This window comes from Cyprinus carpio, chromosome B4, assembly GCF_018340385.1.
Source record: "Cyprinus carpio isolate SPL01 chromosome B4, ASM1834038v1, whole genome shotgun sequence".
NCBI classification, from domain to species: domain Eukaryota; kingdom Metazoa; phylum Chordata; class Actinopteri; order Cypriniformes; family Cyprinidae; genus Cyprinus; species Cyprinus carpio.
In genome coordinates this window covers 1,245,011-1,254,389 of record NC_056600.1, presented here as the reverse complement: position 1 = coordinate 1,254,389, position 9,379 = coordinate 1,245,011, and the positions used below count along the sequence as shown (strand labels likewise).

At 33.9% G+C, this 9,379-nt stretch overlaps 1 long non-coding RNA gene across 2 annotated transcripts; it reads left to right on the top strand.

The window, feature by feature from the left end:
• The first annotated feature begins 1,781 nt into the window (after positions 1-1,781).
• LOC122136960 lies at positions 1,782-9,379 on the top strand. Of its 2 annotated transcripts, none has more exons than XR_006154443.1 (3): positions 1,782-1,920; positions 3,248-3,355; positions 9,276-9,379. It is a non-coding gene; the product is annotated as an uncharacterized LOC122136960 (long non-coding RNA). The 2 variants fall into 2 exon arrangements; XR_006154444.1 differs by lacking the exon at positions 9,276-9,379 and adding an exon at positions 3,456-3,736.

Sequence of the window (9,379 nt, the reverse complement as noted above, 5' to 3'; positions counted from 1 at the left end):
ATGACAGGGATATTAACAGTGCACACAGATAATTCCTCTTAGATCTACATCTAACAGAACATTTATGCAAATGATTAAAGAGATGTGATCATGTGCTTCACAGTAAAAGAACTGTAAAAATGCTACGTGTGGCAACCTGTGGCCCATTGAAGAATTGGTTATCAGTACGTTAACCTACCAAACCAAATTACTGTATACTGTGTGATGAATAACTGAGACTTAAATGATAGGGAATATTAATTTACAGTTTTTGGAAAGTGAAATAAAGAAAAAGGTATTGTACAATTTTACAGTGAAAAACTGTAAAGTGACACCCTTTCGTAGAATTCCCTGCATGACACTTTCACTGTTTGTTCTTATCATTGTGTACATTGGGGTTTAGGATGTATCTTACATCTAATGTGTTGTAAATTCCCAGTTCAATTACATTATTCCAGTACGCCTTAAAAATGGGTTTGGGGTCGTGTGTGTTAGTCCCCACCTGTGATGGTGTTTTTGTTTTGTAAGTGACTCCTGACAATAGTGTGCGCTAGAAGTCTATATATATAGATATAAATTATATATGTCCCACTTATATATTATAATATATCAATATTAGTATGCTTTTTGAGGTGGTGTTTGTGATGTTTTTGTTGTGGAAGAGCTGTTTGTGATGAGCTCATCTGCTTTTTGTGGTCATCAGTATTACAATGGGTTCAAAACAGAATATAGTACTTCAGTATGGGCTGGTTTATTAACATTTACATCAGTTAATGAATACGTTTTTTTAAAATTGTGAATTTGAAGTTAAGTCTGTAATCCCCCCCCCCCCCCCCCCCTAAAATGTTGCTACAACCATTTTTTAAATTAAACGGTGAAATTCTGGCAACTGGTTCTCGGGCCAACCAACCACAGTATTTACCGTAAATGTCAACAGATTTGTTTTTTTTTTTTTTTTTATGTGAGTTTTTTTTTTGGATTTTTCGTGCAGAAATCAGTGGCTTTATACAAATGTCTAAACTTTCTTAAATCAAGAAACATTTCATTGAGATATTAAGTCTTGTTTTCTGAAAAACTAATTAAAATTGTTTAAGCTAAAATATCCAATTCTGACTTTTTTCTCTCTCTCTCTCTCTCAATTGCAAGATATAAACAGAGAACTGAGAAACAGGAAGAGGAATTGTGAGAAATTAACAACAGAGAACTGAGAAACAGGAAGAGGAATTGTGAGAAATTAACTGAGTTACAAGAAAAAAGTCAGAATTGTGCAATTACCATCTTTGTTTTATATTCTGTGGCAGAAACAAAACTCAGAATTATACAAAACAAAACAAAAAAAAATCATTTTTGACAGAAACACAAGTGTGTGGATTCAGAAAAAAAAAAACAAACAATATATATAGATATATATATATATATATATATATATATATATAATATATATATAATATATATATACTTCTTTTGTTTTCTCAAGATGTTTACTGATGGACTGGAGTGCTGTGGATTATACAAGATGTTTACTGATGGACTGGAGTGCTGTGGATTATATATATGTGTGGATTTTTGACGGCACCCATTCACTGCAGAGCATCCATTGCTGAGACACTGATGCAGTGCTACATTTCTACAAACCTGATGAAGAAACAAACTCATCCTGATCTTAGATTGTGCTGAGGGTGAACACCTTCATTTTCTTTTTTGGTAGGACTGTCACTTTAAGAAAGGTTGGATCTTGATGAGCTGGTGTTTAATTAATGTAGAGTTCTGATTGCTAATTGATTACAGCACTGGATTGTGACGCTGCTTTAGACGTTCAATCATGAGATGAAGGATTGTGTCTGATTATCTGAGATCAGTGTCATGTAAAACCAACAAATCTGACCCTGCGGCGACCTTGACACGGTCCAGCTGAGAAATAAGAAATGCATTTGAGTTGAGGTGAGACGATATGTGATCCTCAAACTGCTTTCCATGCCTGCAATCTGAACAATACACCATTCAAATACTCAGATCCAAATACTTTATTGTGTGTGAATCTGTTCAAACAGTCAGAGATCACTGCAGTGATGTTATAGCATTTATTGAGAAACATGTGAGTGCAGACAATGCTCAGCTGTTTTCATTCGGTCATCAGCCTGTGTTTGCATGTGATGGAGGAACTGATGAGATCTCGATTATTATAAACACACACTGTGCAAATGTCACCATGTAAACCATGTATGAATTATATGAATTGGATGAAGTGGGGGGACAGAACTGCATGACGTGAAACTCAGGATCTCTGCCATAGATCAGACACTGGAATTCACTCCATTTGCTTCAGATATTATTACAAAAATAGTATTGATATATTATGATTTACATTATATTACATTTAAGATAAAATATTGTATAATACTGACCAAAAAGTTATTATTATTAAATTATTATTTATATATAATTTTTTATTATATTTTTGTATTATACTGACCAAAATTTAATATATAATGTTAATATTGTCTATATATATAGTATATAAATATATTATTACAATTTAAAAGCACTATTTTAATATAGTTTTAAAATGTCATTTATTCCTATGCAAACTGGATTTTTAGCATTTTTGATCAAATCAATGCCAAAAGAAGACACTGAATGTTCAAAACCATTAAAAAGAAATCATAATCATTTCAAACTTTTGACCAGTATTAAATTAATTTAAATAACTGGAAGTCTTAAATTAAAAAAAAAACTTTAAAAAATCATAATCATTTAAAATGTTTGACCAGTAGTACATTTAAATTTAATTTAATTTTAATTTAATTTCTGGATATCCTAAATTAAAAACCTTTTAAAAAAATCACAATCATTGCAAACTTTTGACCAGTAGTAAATTAAATTAAATTACTGGAAATCTTAAATAAAAAACCTTTTTTTTTTTTTTTGTATTCATTATTTTTCCAAACTTTTGACTGTTTAAATTAAATGTTAAATTTAAAATAAAACCTTTAAAACAACCAGTAAAACATTTTTGTATATAGAATATGCCATTTTAAAGTTTATTTCACCCAAAAATGACAATTCTGTAATCATTTACTCACCTTAAATTGTTATAAGCTCATAATCTGTTTTTTGTTTTCTTTCTCTGTGGATCTGACAGTGGGATTTTTTTTAAATGTATTTTTTTTTTTTTTTTTGAGAAATACTACACTTAAGAGAAAACAGTGAATGCTTATTTCTATATCTCAGTGAAATTCTTTCAACATTGTGTTTTCTGTCTCCTGAGAGCGAGCGTCCAGATCTGACAGCAGGAGAAAAAGTGACAGGAAGTGCACTGTGCAGCAACAGGAAGTACGACTGAGCTCAACATTCCATGAGCCACAGTTTCCACAGGGTGAGTGTGATTTGACTGTGTGAGTGTGACACTGGTGGATTATCAGGAACAAAAGGCTCTTTATCTGTGTTCAGTGTGTTAATGCTGTGTTGTGTGGCAGGTAAACACACTCCGCTGAGCTGCTGAGTGTGTGTTTGTGTGCGCAGCTCATCAGCATGACACAAACACACACGACCCCCGATCAATCTACTATAAATCACAGCCCATATCCAGTCTGTGCTCAACTTTCTCTGTGTGCTTATGGCTGCTGAGCAGCAGCTGCATCTGATGCTTTATTCACCAATAAACAACTCAGAACGGAATAATGAAAACAGACCCAGGTTAAGATTCACCCTAAAATTACAAAAAATAGTAGTAATAATAATAATGGTAAAATAAAATATATATACACAAAAATAACTCTGCCTGCTTTAGGAACATTAACATTTTGTCATTATTTTCATGATAATTAAATCTATATTAGCTACCAGATTTTTTATTTCTGTTTTAAATAAACGCTGTTCTTTTGAACTTTCTATGGATCCTGAAAAATAAAATGTATCACAGCTTCCACAGAAATATAAATGTTTTCAACATTGATAATAATCAGAAATGTTTCTTGAGCAGCAAATCATCATATTAGAAATTATTTCTGAAGATCATGTGACACTGAAGACTGGAGTAATGATGCTGAAAATACAGCTGCGCATCACAGAAATAAATTACACTTTAAAAGATATTCACATAGAAAACAGCTGTTTAAAACTGTAATAATATTTCACAATTTTTACTGTATTTTTGATCAAATTCAAAATGAGATGAGGAGAATTGTTTTATTTAAGTTAAATTATCTTATTTTAACCAAACAGTATGTACTTTACAATTAACTAAAATGAGCAGAAGAGACTTATTTTTTTTTTTGCATAATGAAAATCAATTGTCATGAGAATTATATACAGTTTCTAATGTTTTCTCTTGGTTTTGAGGTGAAATATGGCCTGCAGATGTTCCTGACCAGCTCTCACACACACACACACACACCTCCATTCACACACACAATAGCAGTCGCTTCGCTAGTGTTCAGCAGATTTCAGCATGGTTTTGATCATCCTGTGGTTTAATCAGCTCGTTTCTACAGTGCCACACTCACTTTTTTTTCCCAGCATGCAGTTTGGGTTTCATGGCACTGTCATCCTGTAACCATAACCTGCAGCCCAGCCTGATTAATTCATGAGGACGATCAATGATTAAAGCCCTTTATCCAAAACTCACCTGCTGCATTCTTCTAGCATGGCTTCTAATGAAGCGGAAGTCTTTTGGCGAATAAAGACACTTTCATTGTTTAAGACCCTCTTGAATAAAATACGTCACATATTAGGAAAGAATAATTAGTTTCTTAGTGCAAATTCATATTGACTCTAAATACTGGAATAAGTTTCACAAGCAAACATTTGACTGTTTTATGACTGCAAAAAATAATTTTCTTGCTAAGTATTTTTGTATTGTTTTCTAGCATAAACATCTAAAAAATTCTTGGATCAAGATGAATTTTATTCTACAAAATGACAAATATTGTTTTCTGAAAAATAATAATAATCAAAGTTTAGTTAAAACAAGCAAATAAAATGGTCCAAGAAAAATAATCTTGTTTAGCCTTTGTATTGATTATTTTCCTCATGCCACTGGTGGATATTTTTGCTTGTTTTAAGCAAGCGCTAACTAAATTTTTATATTTTCTTTAGAAAACATGACTTAGTAAATTCAACTTGTGTTTAGATATTTATAATAGAAAACAGGACAAAAAAAGCAAGAAAATCGTTTTTTGCAGTGATTTAAAGCAATGGAATAATCACTGCATGTAAAGCTAAACATAAATCATTCATAGCGTTCTAGAGATTTATGCATAATGGTTTAAATTCAACAGCATCAAATTTAAACAGCACAGGAATATCCCAGATTACATGTGAATTAAACCGCATAAGTTTCACTCTGAAATATCACAATTACAATGAAACTGCAATTAAACGTTCTATATTTGGAAATTGAATGACCCAAAGTGGGCCTGATTTCTTGTAAAATTAACTCTATTTTTTTCTTTTATTTACAACTTTGAGTTACTTACAGTGGAAGTCTATTCCTGCAGTCTCCCATCAAACGAGCCAGAAGCGTTTGGTTCAATTCTACATTGTTTATTGTCATGTACTCATGTTACAAACATTAAAACATTTCGATTTGTACAAAATATAAACTATGCAAGAGAAAAACAGTATTACAAAGAGTCCACCTCATCCCAATGAACGACTAACAGTTTGATTGATAACTAAAGTGGGCAAATATAGATGCAATCCACCTGAAACTGGTATAAACCACCACGTGACCAATGAAAGAGCCTGTTTAGTTTAGAACGGCTCGGAACGGTTTGCGCAATCCGGCCGTTCAGCTAAAACCGTTCAATGTCAGATGTGCGTTTGAAGGCTCAGCAATGCAAAAAAAAAAAAATTAATTAAAAAAAACATGTTTGGGTTTGGGAACGCAAGCCGTTTGAAATGTCGTCATCCATCCGTTCTTCTACTTCAGGGCTAAAGCGTTCTCCAGAGCGTTCTGATGAAGCGACCAGACCTTGCAGATATTTGAGTGATGGTGAAGCTACAGGTGGAGATGATGCGGTGCAGAACGGTGAACGCTCAGCACCAGCGCTGCAGGAGGCCGGTTGCCATGGCGATGGGAACGAGCACGTTGAGCACGCTGGCCTGCGTCAGAACGCCGGCTCCCGCCGGAGCGGTGGTGGTGGCGTTCGCCGCTGCGGTGTTCGCGTTGGTCGCCAGGGTGTCGTTCGCGTTCACCGTCTGGTTTCCCGCCAGCGCGGTGGAGTTGATCGGAGACATCGTGTTCTGGGATAAAACCTGAGGAGGGGAAAAGCGCGATTATCACCTGAGTCTATGCAAATGAACGGAGGAGGAAAGTTGCGCGATTGTTATGCAAAACGCGGCGCTTCCAAACAGCATTTGCATCCTCGTATCTCTCAGCTGGATGCTTTGTTTTATAATCGCCCACATTTGCATGTCACTTTTAATGCATCAACGCAACTGAGCCTCTTAAAATACGTGCACAGGTGCGTTTGCATGAAAACAGCTAGGAATATAGAGCAATATTAACCTACTGAGATTTGGAATATAATAATCCCAGCTAACAGAGAACACTCTCAGAACCAGTGTAATTTAATATCACTGACATACCATGATGTTTTTTTTTTAATTAGTTTTTATATTTTTCATCTTATTTTTAGTTAGTCTGATGTATTTATTTATTTATTACTTTGTCTAGGGGTATAATTGTATTATTTCAGTTTTAGTTAGGCTACTTCAATTTTTATTTTCCTTTTTTCAAACGTAAATTTTGGTCTTTTAAAATAGGTCTATGTTTTATAATTTTATGCAACGTTTAATGTATTTTAAAGCAACAGCTAGGCCAGGTTTTTAAAAAGGATTTAGTTTTAATTAACTATAAAAACCCATGCCAACAACGTTTTTATTTTTTTCATTTTAATGTAAGTTAGTTTCAGCATTTATTTCACCGTTTATTTCACCGTATTGTATAGTTTTTCATTTTTATTTGCTTTTTATTTTATTTATAAATGCTTCAAGTTTTTTTTTTTTTTTTTTTTTTTTTGACAAAATATTTTTTTTTTTCACTGAAAGAAAAAGCCTACGTCTTTTAAATAGCCTACTTTATTTCATTTTAGGCAACGTTTATTGCATTAAAAGTAGCAGTTTTTAATGGACTTAGTTTTTACTATAATAACCCCGCCCAGAACTCTGCCAAGGTTCTCTCAAAGTTAATGAACAAACGTTCATGCAGCAATGTTAACAGAATATTCGTTCATCATTAATGGAAAGTTTTTCTGAAACGTTCAACGTTTGTCTAAGGTTCTGTAAATGTTACAATTGTTTCAGAACATTCAGAGAACATTCAAAAGTAACGTTCCCATAATGTTTGCCAAATGATACAATGGAATGTTCACTTCACTTTGTATAGAAAAAAAGAATTGAACGTTCAGAAGTAACATTTTCATAATTAATTTAGCAAAAACGTCTTAGAAATAATCAGAAACGGATTAAAGATTGAGTCTTCATCAGCTCATTTCTGCGTCCAGGAGCATATAGCTGCATATGTCTGGAGCGCGCAGAGATTCTCCGGTGTTTCGGCTCTGGATCGGGTTTCTGAGACACAGAGCGCTCTCACAGAAACCCCAGCCCCGGAGACACTTTCAATCATTCATTCTCCAAAACCACAAGCACGTTAACTAAACGCTTCTTTCTCCGAATGGAAAGCGACGACTCTGGGACGCGGTGAGGAGTTTGTGCCATTGCAGTTAGTTTTTTTTACTTTTGATTAAAGTGATGCTTTGGTAATATTGTAGTTTGTGTAAAATGATGCCAAAATAGGCTAAAGCTCGTTGAGATTTAAAATGCGTCGATAATGCGTAATAATCAACATATGAACTCATACCTGAGTGATTAAGCAGAAAGCGCAGAAAATGACTCCGGCGGGGGTCGGCTGAGCCATCCTGGTGATGAAGAGGAGGAGGAGGATGATGAAGAGTGAGGCTGATGGAGGCACGCAGGTGTGTTGAACTAAAGGGAGACGCCGGTTGCTGCTGGAGCTTTTATACCGACACTGATGAGCTTTTACGTCACAAACTAACCCCCCACCCCCCCAAAACGTAATCAGCTCTGATGTATTTGTAGAGATCTAGTGTGTTATCAGTGTAATAACCGCCGGCGATAGAGTAATAACCAATATAATAGCTCTATATGATTATTATTTACTGGAGAAGAAAGAACAACGTCAAATAGTTAATAATTGATATCATGCTTATTTGTGCGCCAGCTTTGATTTGCGCGACCTCTAGCTGCCGACAAAAACATTTATTATTATTATTATTATTATTATTATTATTATTATTATTATTTATTATACATTAATATTATAATACTATTTTGTTTCTTGAGCAGCAAATCATCATATTAGAATGATTTCTGAAGATCATGTGACACTGAAGACTGGAGTAATGATACTGAAAATACAGAGAAATAAATTACAGTTTAACAGAGATTAACATAGAAAACAGATGTTTTAAACAGTAACAATTTCTCAATATTACTGCTTTTGCTGTATTTTGGATCAAATAAATGCATGTTGAAGAGATTTCTCTAAAAAACATAAAAAATCTTACTGTTCAAAAACTTTTTTTACTGATAGTGTAAGTAACACCAGTTCCCATGATGAGAAAATTAAACACTTGCACAAAAACAGATTTAGTATTCCTCAAAATGAATAAAAACTGAAATGCAAACTTAGAATATGACGCAAACCTGCAATAATTAAATAATAATCTTTCCATTGATGTGTGGTTTGTTAGGAGGACAATATTTGTCTGAGATACAACTATTTGAAAATCTGGAATCTGAGGGTGCAAAAAAATGACGCAAACCTGCAATAATTAAATAATATTGTTCAAAATGAAATTCTTAGCAATGCATATTACTAATCAAAAATTAAAGTTTTGTTATATTTACGGTAGGAAATGTGCAAAATATCTTCATGGAATATGATCTTTACTTAATATCCTAATGATTTTTGGCATAAAAGAGAAATGTATAATTTGGTTTTATACCAATACTGATGAGCTTTTACGTCACATACCTGTGCTACTTATGACTGCTTCTGTGCTGCAGGGACACATTTTGTCACAGAAATACTGGGATGAAAGTAGGGCTGGACGATATGGCTTGTGATTGTTTTTGTTGTTTATGTGCTGCAGGGACACAATTTGTTACGATATTATTACAATTTAAAAGACAGCCACAAAAGTAAGATGGGTCACCTGATCCTGGATAGCAAGACATGGGATTTCCAAATCCAGATCATTCTGATCCAGATGAAACTCTCTGAACAACTGGCCCCAGCTGATGTGATTAGGATACCTCTCCTCCCCAAAACACACCCTGAAGGACCCCCTGTGAAGTATGACTCAAACCACTG